Below are 14,011 nucleotides of genomic sequence, written 5' to 3' on the forward strand. Positions count from 1 at the left end.
TGTCTGTGGAGCCCCAGATGGGCAATGTAGGACAGCTCCTCTAGGACGTGTCCCATGGGTGACACCCAGCAGCACTGGGCTGGGTACATTGCTAAATTTGGCTAGGTTGTTTCCCCTTCGGAAAGAGAAGCTGCTGAGGGCAGCTGGACAGAGTGCCTCCAATGGCATCCACTAGCCCCTCAACAGATTCCTCCCTCTGGCTCAGGTGGGGCCCTATTGCTGCTTAGCAATTTTTTCACAAAATAACCATGCTATTTAATTTACCAAAAAAGAAAGACCAAAAAACAAACAAACAAACACAAAAAAAACACAATACAAGCACATCATAGGAAATTTAGAAAATAAAGGTAAATACAAAGAAAAATCACCTTGATTCCACATTGCACCACCCAGAAACACACACTGCTACCTGGTGTATATTCCTACAATCTTATGTCTGTCCATAGTTACACCTATTACATATTCTTCTCAAAAATCAGATTGTCGTGTTTATGCTAGTTTTTCAATGCACACATCCTGAATATTTTTTCACTTTATCAAATACATTTATTTTTTTCTAATATCATTTTGAATGGATGCATACCATTCTGTTACATGAACCTGCTTTATCAAGTTGGGGTATAAATTAGATGAATATTTCATAAACATTTTTTCATTAACCAGGTAAGCCCATCTGAAGTAAAAAGAAATACAGTATCTCTCTTGAGTTCATCCTCCAGCCTGAATTACTCAAGCAAATCAATGGCTTCCTTGAAAGGGTGGTACATCCAAAGACCAGGTGATAAGAGCGCTGGAGCCTTTGATTACCTGTGACTTCTGTTGCTACTCCCAACGTGTCCCTGTATAACGTGGTTCTGTAGAGTCTCAACATCTTTGTCCACCAACGCAGTGATGTCCTCACTGTCCAGATTTCTAAGAGATCGCTAAGGTAATTCTCTAATGGAGGTAGGCCCTCGGTGTGCCAAAGCACCTAGAATGGGTGGGCTCCCAGCTCTATACACACAAGTCAGAACCCTGACAACTTAGTGCCTGGCACTGAGTTTGGACAGCCTATCAATTCCCACCACCAGTGGACCTCCTTCAGAACAATCCTTTTCTAGTAGAGAGAGTCTGACCTGTTGATCTCGAAAGGGAAGAAGTTAAATGCTTCCAGTCCTTTCCTTTTGGAGGCTTTTGCATGCATGCTTGCATGCTAAATCACTTCAGTCATGTCCAACTGTTTGCGGCCCTATGGACTGGAGCCCGCTAGGTTCTTCTGTCCATGGGTGGACAGGCAAGAACGCTGGAGTGGGTTGCCATACCCTCCTCTAGGGGATCTTCCCCAGTCAGGGGTCAAACCCAAGTCTCTTATGTCTCCTGCTCTGGTAGGCAGGTTTTTTTTTACCGCTAGTGCCACCTTGGAGGCTTTTGGTCTGATATCAATTGGCCCCCCTCCTTCTCAGCCACTACTCTTAAGAAGTTAAATAAATTCCTTCAAATTCTCACTCTGCACCTCAACTTTTCACTGGTTTGTCATGCACTATTTTATTTGCCTCTCATATAACAGAACTGTCTTCTCTTCCAAGCTCAACTCATGTCTTGCATGGGCTGTTAAAGTCCTTCCATCCCCTCATATATGTCTTCTCTTTATTATTTATCATGGCTATATTTGCATCTTCAATCTCTCCCTCTTTACTAAGTTCTTTTCCTACCCAGACAGACAAATTCCTTAAGACTCCAAAACCAACAAGCAAATGAACCTTCTTCCAGTCTTAATTTCCCTGTAGCTACGACCCAACTCTCTCCTAACTTTTCTGGCCAAACTTAAAAAAAAAATTTATTGGAGTACAGTTGATTTACAATGTTGTGTTAATTTCCGGTGTGTAGCAAAGTGACTCAGTTATACATATACATATTCATTCTTTTTCAGATTCTTTTCCATATAGCATATAGGTCATTACCCAAACCTCTGAAAAGAAGTGAGAATCTACTCTTACTGTCTTGACTCTTCAACCCATGCACCTGGGCACCTCGGCCATCATCAGCTGAGACCACTTTCTCAGAGGTCACCACCAACCAGGGTCACCATGTGTTCCAGTTTGCCAGGAATAATCCTGGTTTATTCCTGTTGTCCAAGAGTCTTCTCCAAGTGTCCCAGTTTAAACACTAAATGATAAGGTTACCTTACCAGTAACCAACTACAACCAACACAGCCGACAGCTCCACCAGTCATTCTCCACCATCTGCCAGAACACTGGCCTCTACTGACTATGCCATTCTTGAAATTTTCCCTTCCTCTGACTTACTTGACACCTCTCCGCTGGTTTCTCACCTCTCCTTTCCACATGTCTGCTCTCATTCACTTCCACCGCTTTCACTTTTCCCATAAATGCTGGAGCCTTGCAAGCTTCTGCTGCTCTCATTTAGCATTTACTCTCCTTCTGAATTTCACCCACACCCACAGCTTCAGCTCATCATCCCCGCCTTCGCCCTCAATTCAGTGCAAATCTAAAGACTTCTGGAATCATGGTAGCTTAAATGCAGGTTTACAAAACTACCCACCCCAAACTTGACAGAAATGAACAAAAAGAAACAAAAATGAGAGAAAAGGCTGCACCAGGGCTGAAACCATGGCAGGATGCTCCTCAGATACAAAAAAGATTTAAATAGAGACAGACCTTCCTCTTGCCATGATATAAAGATATATATAGATACATTCCCCCTAAATTAATTTATAAATTCAGCACAATTCTAATCAAAGTACCAGCATGATTTTTAATACAATCAAATAATTTTATGGTTAATCTGGTAAAAGAAATAGTTAGGAGAATTCTAAAAGAGATGAGCAGTAGAGGATAGAGATTCCTTTAAAAAAAAAAAAGAGAGAATAGTACATTACAGTAATGGGTGGGCAAGAAGTGATATAGGAATAGCACAAGGAAAGGAAATCATGGAGCATGTATAGACTCCAGAAATGTGTATAGAAATGTAGTATATGAGAAAAGAGGCATTACTAATTAATGGGGGAAGATGGATTACATGTGTATATGAAAATGCATCTACAGACAAGAAAATGTAAGTGAATATTTCTTGAGGTCGGGAGGTGCTTTTTAAGTATGTTATCTAGGTCAGAGATCATAAAAGCAAAGTCTGATATGCTTCACTTCATAAAAATGAAAATTTCTGCATGACAAACACTCCATAACAAAACTTAAATAACAAACAGGGTGATGGGGAATAAGTATTTGTAGCAATAAATGATAGAAAAAGGGAGTATTCTCCCCAGTATAGAAAGCATTTCTTCAACTCTATAAAGAAAAGACGAAAACTAAATAGAAAGCGGGGGAAAGGGATGAGAAGGGTTTGCAAGTCATTATTTGCTTAATCAGCTACCTTGGATAAAGGCAGGGAGGGTGTAGTCTGTTGGAAGAGTGACAGAACACAAATGTTATCAAACCCTCCCGTCTGGGACTATAAATAAAGTTCCATTAACATCCATCACCCAGAGTTCCTGCTGTTTCTCTTCTGGCACCTACAGGACCTCTGCCCTCTTCCTCCTCTGCCACAAGTATTTCTGGGAGTTCCAAAAAGGGAGCCCACATATGCTGAAGCATCACCCCAGCAGCCACAATCCCCATATGGCATCTTCAGAATTCTTCCTCTTCTGTCCTAGTTCAGTGCCTGCTGCCAGCAAAGCCATTCCGACAGTGACCTGTGTGTGATACTGCTCTGAGGAGGCACCTCCCTTCCCAAGTTCCCAAAGCCACCATTCCTGGAGCCAGAGTGCACTGGGCATCCTCTACCACCCAGTATCCGGCCTCCCAGCTAACACCAAGGGGATTAGCCCAACTCGAGAGGAAGACGTGGGGGAGGGGGGTGGGGGCAGAGAGGGAGGATGAAAAGGGTTCCCATCACCACTGTAAAAAATGACCACAAACCTACTGGCTTGAAATAATACGCCTTTGTTCTCTCACAGCTCTGGAGGCCAGAAGTCCAAAATCAGTTTCCCTGGGCTGATGTTGGCAGGGCTGCACTCCCTCCAGAGGCTCTAGTGGAGAATCCTTGCCTTTTCCAACTTCTAGTGCCACATTGTGTTTCTTGGCTCGTGGTCCCTTCCTCCATAGTCAAAGCCAGCAGCATAGCATCATACTTCAGGGGTCATGTTGTCTTTTTGTTCTGTGTCAATCCCCTTCTGCCTCTCTCTTATATAAGGACACTATAAGAGGTGCTTTTAGGGCCTGCCCAAAAAATAAAAATCAATCTCCCCACATTCAAGATCCTTAATCACATCTCCCAAGTGTCTTTTATCATGTAAGGTAACATTCACAAGGTTCCAGGGATTAGGACGTAATTATCTTTGGGGACCGTTATTCAGACCATCAAAGGGGCAGATGCCTTTTCATCATCGCCTTTCTTCCTAACCCCAACCACCTTCCCCACTTTAGGAAAATCACCTTCATGCATATTTAGATATGCAAATAAATGCTAATGTTGTCCACACCAGGAGTATCAGATCCCTAGCCTGACAAACCAAGTGCCCCGTGAAGCGGGTTAGGCCACCAGTCCTGACTGTATATGGAGGGTAGTCGGATAGTCAGGGCTACAGAGTGAAGCCTCTGAGGACAAAGCACCCCGCAGGCTGATCACAGAGTCACAGCAGAGACAGGGCTTGGGGCACCAGCTGGCTGGAGCCCTTTTCTACAGTCCCCTGGCAGATCTTATCTGCCTCACCACCGAGTCCTGTCAGCAGCTGCATCTTTACATGTATCACCTTGCTCCTCTACCATCATTGCTATTGCTGCTCCTTCAACAACATGCTGAGCCCAACTCAAGGCTGGAAAGAGATGCACATTGGATGTAGGCTCGGACTGATATCTAAGAGTCAACATGGGACAACAGGCCTGACCAGAGACTCCTAAAATAATCCCTGGGGAGATGGTCCTGCGACAGGCACCCATAAACAAACAGGAGACAGGAGCAAGGGAGCACTGTGGAATGGGGTCTGCCTCCAAGGATTGCCTTTGAAATGAGGTGGGCAATGTTTTAAAGTTATCACCATAATCAACAACAACTGACATCTCCATAATCACCAGCTCAGCCATTAACAACAGAGTCCCCATCACCACAAGCTGAAAGCCTATGAGTGTGCATGGGTGGAGGGTGCCAGGGTAAGGAGGGCACTGCTGAGAGGGAAGTCTGGGGAATTACTGTCAGCCAGGCTAAAAAGCAGCTTGCTTACCAAGTTAGAGACTTTGGGTTTTATCCTAATTCCAGAGGAAGTCACTGAAGAGTCTTCAGTAGACATGGCCATTTTTACATTTTGGAAAACCACTCTGGCAGCACTGTGGATCATGGATTCTAATAACACAAGGCTGGATGCAGGGAGAACAGTTATGAGGCTGTTGCCATAGCCTAGGCAAGAAGTAATCTGAAGTTGTGTCACTGGGCATGGTAAGAAGTAGATATATTTGAGAGATACTTCTAACAGAAAAATAGCAAGATGTTTGAATTGATTGGATATGGGAAGTGGAGGGTGGAGGAAGACATCAGGAGTGATGCCCAGGTTTCTGGCTTTACCCACTGGAAGGATGTTGGCATCATTCACTGAGTGGGAAGAACAGGGGGTCTTTGGAGAAGAGCATGTGGAGGGGTACTTGTAAGACATTCAAGAGGCCATTGGTCAAACAGGTCTGGAGTCCAGGGGAGTGGTCTGGGCTGAAGGCAAGGATGGGAAGGCCTGGATGTGAGTGTCCAGGGATACAGATCACACGAGAGAATAAAGGGCTGGCAACAGACTCAGAAAAAACGCCAACAGGTGGAGAGCCAGAAGAAGAGGCCTTCCTCCCCTCACATGGGAAATCAAGGACTGGCCAGATGTATAGAAAGAAAATCAGAAGAGTATGTATTTCTGAAGTCAAGGGAGAAGAATGGGGGAGGACGAGTGGTCAGCAGCATCATATGATGCTCAGGGGCCACATAGAAATAGCAATGAAATGTGGATTTGGCCTTCCTGAAGACACAGTGTGTAGTGAAGCCCAGTCTGTGGGCTAAGGAATGAATAGTAGTTGTTGTTGAGTCGCTGAGTCCTTTCTGACTCTTTGTGACCCCATCAACTGCAGCGTGCCAGGCTCCCCTGTACTTCACTATCTCCTGGAGTTTGCAAAACTTCACATCCATTGAGTCAGTGATGTTTTCTAACCATCTCATCCTCTGTCATTCCCTTCTCCTCCTGCCCTCAATCTTTCCCAGCATCAGGGTCTTTTCTAATGAGTCAGCTCTTCATATCAGGTGGCCAAATATTGGAGCTTCAGCATCAGTCCTCCTAATGAATACTCAGGGTTGATTTCCTTTAGGACTAACTGGTTTGATTTTCTTGCAGCCCAAGGGACTCTCAAGAGTTTTCTCAAGCACCACAATTCAAAAGCATCAATTCTTCAGTGCTCCAACTCTCACATCTGTACATGACTGCTGGAAAAACCATAGCTTTGACTATATGGACCTTTGTCGGCAAAGTAACATCTCTGTTTTTTAATATGTGTCTAAGTTTGTCATAGCTTTCCTTCCAAGAAGGAAGCGCCTTTTAATTTTGAGGTTGCAGTCACTGCCTGCAGTGATTTTGGAGCAGAAGAAAATAAAATTTGTCACTGCTTCCATTTTTTCCCCTTCTATTTGCCGTGAAGTGATGGGACCAGATGCCATGATCTTAGTGCTTTTGAATGTTAAGTTTTAAGCCAGCTTTTTCACTCTCCTTTTTCATCTTCATCAAGAGGCTCTTTAGTTTCTCTTCACTTTCTGCCTTTAGGGTAGTGTCATCTGCCTATCTGAGGTTGTTGATATTTCTCCTAGAAATCTTGCTTCTAGCTTGTGCTTCATCCAGCCCAGCATTTCTCATGATGTACTCTACCTAGAAGTTAAACAAGCAGGGTGACAATACACAGCCTTAATGTACTCCTTTCCCAATTTGGAACCAATCAGTTGTTCCATGTAAGGTTCTGTTACTTCTTGGCCTGCATTCAGGTTAATCAGGAGACAGGTAAGGTGGTCTGGTATTCCCATCTCTTTAGGAATTTTCCACAGTTTGTCATGATCCACACAGTCAAAGGCTTTAGTGTAGTCAATGAAACAGAAGTAGATGCTTTTCTGAAATTCCCTTGCTTTCTCTATGATCCAGCGGATGTTGGCAATTTGATCTCTGGTGCCTCTGCCTCTTTGAAACCCAGCTTGTACATGTGGAAGTTCTTGGTTCATGTACTGCTGAAGCCTCGTTTGAAGGATTTTGAGCGTTACTTTGCTAGCATGTGAAATGAGCACAATTGTATGGTAGTTTGAACATTCTTTGGCATTGCTTTTCTTTGGGATTGGAATGAAAACTGACCTTTTCCAGCCCTGTGGCCACTGCTGAGTTTTCCAAATTTGCTGGCATATTGAGTGCAACACTCTAACAGCACTTTTTAGGATTTGAAATAGTTCAGCTGGAATTCTATTACTTCCACTAGCTTTGTTCATAGTAATACTTCTTAAGGCTCACTTGACTTCATATTCCAGGATGTCTGGCTCTAGGTAAGTGACCACACCATTGTGGTTATCCAGGTCAGTAAGAACTTTTCTGTATAGTTCTTCTGTGCATTCTTGCCACCTCTTCTTAATCTCTTCTGCTTCTCTAAGGTCCTTACCATTTCTGTTCTTTATTGTGCCCATCCTTGCATGAAATGTTCCCTTGATAGCTCCAATTTTATTGAAGGGAACTCTAGTCTTTCCCATTCTTGCTATTCTCCGGAACTCTGCATTCAGATGGGTATATCTTTCCCTTTCTCCCTTGCCTTTTGCTTCTCTTCTTCCCTAAGCAATTTGTAAATCTTCCTCAGACAACCACTTTGCCTTCTTGCATTTCTTTTTCTTTGGGATGGTTTTGGTCACTGCCTGCTGTACAATGTTACGAATCTTCGTCCATAGCTCTTCAGGCATTCTGTCTACCAGATCTAATCCCTTGAATCTCTTCATCACCTCCACTATATAGACATAAGGGATTTGATTTAGGTCTACCTGAATAACCTATTGGTTTTTCCTACTTTCTTCAATTTACGCCTGAATTTTGCAATATGTAGCTCATGATCTGAGCCACTGTCAGATTCAAGTCTTGTTTTTGCTGGCTGTATAGAGCTTCTCCATCTTTGGCTACAAAGAATATAATCAATCTGATTTCAGTATTGACCATTTGGTGATGTCCATGTGTAGAGTCATCACTTATGTTGTTGGAAAAGGGTGTTTGCTATGACCAGTGCACATTCTCTTGACCAAACTGTGTTAGCCTTTGCCCTGCTTAATTTTGTACTCCAAGGCCAAACTCGCCTGGCATGAGTGACAGTTGAGAAAGGAAGGCAAGTGAAGGCCACCCTTTAAGAAGATTAGGGACAGGACAGAAAGTGACAGTGGGGTTCAGGGAGGACCTTTTTTGGAGAGAAAAGATTTGCTTAGGTTTAAATGTAGGTGGGAAGGATCCTGCAGGAAGAAGTTGAACACTGTGGGGAATTGGTAACCGATGGATGAAGACAAGGCAGATAGGAAAACATAATGGGGCTGCCAGGCGGGTCACACTGAGGCACACTAGACTATGAACTTGAGGGAGAACAAAGTTGAGTGGCTGTGTGACTTTTTCCCTGATCACCTCGGCAGGGCTGCTGTAGCCCATGAACCTCAGAGAAGGTGGGTGGCTGCACTGACCCAGGGCTAGTGTTTCCAATTTGACAATCAAAAAAGATTGTGAAGCTGGAACAAGAGAGTAGAGGGCACTGAAGGTGAATGTTGAGGTGGTTGGTGGGTCTTGAAGTCGAAGCTGGGGAAGGAAGGGATGAGGCAGGAGGTGGGTGGACAGAGCTCGCTGTACCATCGAAGAGCAGGTGTAAAGGGAAGATCCAGAGAAGGTGGAAGGATTGGAGGCTGAGGTCAGACCGGGGAGCCTGAACTTCAGATTGCAGAAGGTGGAGCAGTGCTAAGTGATAGCCATGGAGTGGGTGACTGAGGTTGAGAAGGGCTCAGGACATCCAGAGTCAGGGCCATGGTTCATGTGGAGCCCTCTCCAGGTGCGTAGGAAGCCAGGTGGGAATGACCCTGGAGGCAGCCATGACGGGGTGTGGCTTGCAAGCCTCAGAGGAGCAGGTGGGTAGAGTGTTGTGGATGGTAGAGCTGCGGTGGTCTGGGAGAAGCCAAAGGGACTAGCCCTGTCACCACCCCTGACCTCGGGCTGGGGGTGGTCTGTAATCCATCCCTCAAGGACAGCAGAGGAGGGTGGTCTCTGTGAAGAGACCTGTGTTCTCAAGGGACCTGACTGAGAATTCCCTTCTGAACATGACTCCAGAACGGTGTTGAGACAAGGGGCCATCAGAACAGATTGCAGAGTTAGCACAGCAAGACAGGACAGTGACTCCTCGTCTAGAACTGTATGACCCACGTTAGTCAGTGAGGGCCTGATCAAAAGCTGTGATGACCACCACAGCCTTGGAATCGTTATAGCTATTCTGTGCTCTCCTTGAGCAGAAAATCATGTCCTGCTCATCACCAATCCCCTGCAATGCTAGAGACCTGGGTTCAATTCCTGGTTCAGGAAGATCCCCTAGGGAAGAAAATGGCAACCCACTCTAGTCTTCTTGCCTGAGAAATCTCAGGGACAGAGGAGCCTGATGGTCTGCAGTCCATGGAGTCGTAATTGTTGGACATGACTTAGTGACTAAACCACCACCACAGGGAGTGGCAGAGACAAGATGAGCTCCGAAATGCCCATGGACTGGAGGAATGCTTCCCAGTAGGTCCAGTTGGAGTACAGGGGCCTCTTTTTCATCGAAAAAAAAGAATTCTGACTTTGAAACCTCAAAATATATCTGACATGGGAGCAGCTGCAATGAACCCTGCCAGTGGTAGGCGAGGGTAAGAGACTGGGTCAGATGTAACTGCCCGCAAACCCTGGCTCTATCTTCCTCTGTCCATGGGAGGGTAGGCAACTCAGGCATCCTCTCCAGTCTCAGTTTAATCATCTGTAAAATGGGGATAATACCCCTTACCTGGCAGGGTTCTAGCAAGGATTACACAAGCTAATCCATGCTAAGTATTTGGCGCAGCGCCTGGCACTCCTTAAATGTTAGTTATCATGACTATGAATTCAGTTATGCTTTAAAACACATTTCTGTTTTACTCATCACACTAGCACCCACACACGGGGGAAATGGTTGTTCATATCCATGGAAGGCACATTTCTTATTCAGTCAGCAGCCTGTGCTTGGGGAGGCCATGGAGATTCAGGGACCCCTTGCAATAACTCGAAGTCTCTCAGGGCCCCTTGGTCAGTCCACATTATCCCCTGTCTCACCCTGTGATCTGACTCTCCCCAAGGCAGGCATAGTAAGGAAACAGCAACCCAGAAACTTGCCCCTGGAAGGACGAACAGGAATGCTCAGAAGAGCTGGTGGAAATCGGTCTCACTCACCTCCCTCTCGTTCTCTTCCTGTGGCAGCTTCAGCCTGTTGGCGGTTCCACAGACGCCTGGGCCTGGTTGGGCCTGTGTGTTTGCAGTGTTGCTGCTGTCACCGCCAACTGCGCTGTCGGCCGTGGGAGTGTGGGCCTGGGCTCCAGGAACTGTTGTCCCAACTCTGACTGTGGCTCCAGACTTAGTCACACTTCCGTCTCAGTCCCTGCCCAGTCCCTGTCACAACATCTGACACAGTGTCACATCCTTTGACACAGTCTCCATCACAGTCCTGTCACAGTCTCTACCACAGCATGTCATAGTTCCTGTCAGCCTCACAGCCTCCATCATAGTTTCCGTTACAGGGTCTATCATAGCCCCGACGCAATCTCTATCACAGCCTCATTCATAGCTCCTGTCACAGTCCCTTGTCAGAGCCTCTGTTACTGCCTCTGTCACAGCCTCTGACAAAGCCCATTACAGTTCCTGTCCCAACTTCTGTCACAGCCTCTGTGACAGCCCTTGCACAGCCCATCAAAGTCCCTGTCATAAAGTCTCTATCACAGCTCTTGGCACAACCCCTATCATAGACTTGGTCATAGTCTCTATCACAGCCCCTATCACAGTCTCTGTCACAGCCCCTGTCATAGCCCTGCCACAATCTCTATTACAGCCCCTATCACAGTCTCTGTCACAGCCCCTGTCATAGTTTCTACTATACCTTGTATCATAGTCTCTGTCAAAGCCCCTGTCAGTCTCTGTCACAGCTTCTATCATAGCCTCTGTCACAGTCCCTGTCATAATCCCTATTATACCTATGTCATAGACTCTGTCACAGCGCCTGTCATAGTCTCTATTACGTCTTATGTCATAGCCTCTGTCACAGCCCTGTCATAGTCTCCACTACACCGTGTGTCATAGTCTCTTACACCTTGTGTCACAGTCTCTGTCACAGCCTCTGTCATAGTCCCTATTACATCTTGTGTCATACCTCTGTCAGTCTCTATTACACTTTATGTCATAGCCTCTGTCACAGCCCCTGTCACAGTCTCTGTTACACCTTGTGTCAGAGTCTCTGTCACAGCCTCTGTCATAATCCCTATTACATCTTGTGTCATATCTCTGTCAGTCTCTATTACACTTTATGTCATAGTCTCTGTCACAGCCTCTGTCATAGTCCCTATTACATCTTGTGTCATACCTCTGTCTCTATTACACTTTATGTCATAGTCTCTGTCACAGCCCCTGTCATAGTCTCTTACACCTTGTGTCAGAGTCTCTGTCACAGCCTCTGTCATAATCCCTATTACATCTTGTGTCATATCTCTGTCAGTCTCTATTACACTTTATGTCATAGTCTCTGTCACAGCCCCTGTCATAGTCTCTTACACCTTGTGTCAGAGTCTCTGTCACAGTCTCTGTCACAGCCTCTGTCATAGTCTCTGTCACAGCCCCCGTCAGTTTCTGTCACAGCCTCTGTCATAGTCCCTAGTACATCTTGTGTCATACCTCTGTCAGTCTCTATTACACTTTATGTCATAGCCTCTGTCACAGCCCCTGTCACAGTCTCTATTACACCTTGTGTCATAGTCTCTGTCACAGCCCCCATCAGTCTCTGTCACAACCCCAGTCACTGCCGCTGTCATAGTCTCTGTCACAGTCTTCTCACAGTGTCTATAATAGCCCCCATCAGTCTCTGTCACAGTCTCTATCACCCTCTCCTTGACTCTGACTCCGCTCTAGACCCTGCAGGGTAGTCTGTGGGGCGCCGCTTTCATTACACAGCGGAACTGTCTCTCCCTGGAAGGCATCCAGCAGAAGGCTCATGTAATAGCAGGTTATCCTGATGTGCAGGGCTTGTGGGAGGGAGGTTGGGCCGTGGGGCTCATACAAAAGATGTGCTTCGCAGGGAGCTGGAGAACAGATCTCCCCATCAGCCTCCTGGCCCTGGCTGTGGCACATTCCCCGCACCCAGGGGCTGGGATGGGGGAGGGGGTCCATGTCTCTGTCTCTGGGAGGATGACTAAATGGTTTTGTGGTTTTCCTTCAGTCTCTGCAATCCCACTATGAGCTTTCAAGAGCGAAGACTGTCATTTTTTTCTCATTCCCTCACGGCAGAGCTGAGCACACAGCTGGGCTCCCAGGGCACAACTTGAAGGTCACGCCCAAAGTCCTCGTTTGTCTTGAATTGGTTCCAGTTGCTTCCGTTTGCCTCCAGAATGAACCCACCATGGCTGCTCACTGCTCCCCAACACCAGGGCTGAGGTCTCCCAGACCCAGCCCAGTGCACTGGGTCCCTGGTGCCTGGTACACCCGCCACTCTGCCTTCACTCTTCCAAACCACACATGACTTCTTCAGAGACCAATTCAAACATGACCGTCTGCCCTGTTCCCCTCCTCTATGCCCTCCCCCCTCCTTCCTCTGCTCTCCAGCCACTTGTCCACATCACATGACCCTCGTCCCTGGCTTCCAGATGGGAATTTCTGTATCTGTCTTATTCCTTCCACAGCTGAGGTGCCTAGAGCTCAGGGACTGGACCTTCTAGCATCATATAGGAGGTTCTCTACATTGGGCTAGATAAATAAACCAGTGGGTGACCAAACAAATGAAAGGAGTGACGTGAAATTGGGAGAAGGAGAACATGCAGAGGCATTGGGGGGGGTGGGCAGAGGGCATGTCAGGGAGGACCGCATGAGCAGAGCTTAGGAGTGGGGAGTCCAGTGCTTGTGGGGGGCTATGAGCCCACTCCCTGGGCCACCTCATGTTCCTGGGTGAGCTCCACCTTCCCAGCTCTCCTCACTACCCCTTCCATCTCGCCCCATTTGCCCATACTCTTCCCCCTCTCCCAGGCCATCCTGTCTCTTCCTTCCCTCCCTGACACCTCCAGCCCAGGCTGCTGAAACCACCCCCAGGGCCCCTGTCTAAACTCACTTCAGCCCTGATAGATTGTGAATTCCAGACATAGGGCAGAGGAGTCTCTAGTACTTACTTCTTGGCAGCTCGGCTCAGCCAGCACCTCGGGGGCCTCCTCCCACCCCAAGTGCCTCACTCTCTGTCCTGGCTCTGAGTCCAGGTGGCCCAGACGCCCTGGAGCCCCAGCAGGACACAGAGACACAGTCCAGGCCTGGCCGAGCTGTCAGCACATCTTTCTTCTGCCTCCCTGGGAGGAGAGGGGCCTGGTGTCCTGGCCAGGGCTCTGGCAGAGTACTGGGGGAACAGCTGGGAGTGCAGGATAAGGGACTGGGGCTGGCCTGCAGATGAAAGACCTCTGGGCTCAGCTGGGCACCGGGCACTCCCAGGTGGGGTCCTGCACAGAGGTGAGGGTGGAGAAGAGGACAGTAGGAGAGTTCACACTCCCAGATCCTAAAGAAACCAGGCAGAGCTGAGAAGAAAGCAGTTGGCAAGGCCAACAGGAAGTTGAACTTGGCAGGGGGCTATCTTTCACTAGTGCCTTAATATCACTGGGAAAGGGTAGGCATGTGGGCTCCTGGGGGAGGTTGTTGGGAAGAGGGGATTGGAAGGACTCAATACCCTTTTTCTATGGGGACAGCAGACTTTCTCCTAAGACAAGCTTA

This window comes from Cervus elaphus, chromosome 12 (assembly GCF_910594005.1).
Source record: "Cervus elaphus chromosome 12, mCerEla1.1, whole genome shotgun sequence".
In the NCBI taxonomy this organism is placed as follows: Eukaryota; Metazoa; Chordata; class Mammalia; order Artiodactyla; family Cervidae; genus Cervus; species Cervus elaphus.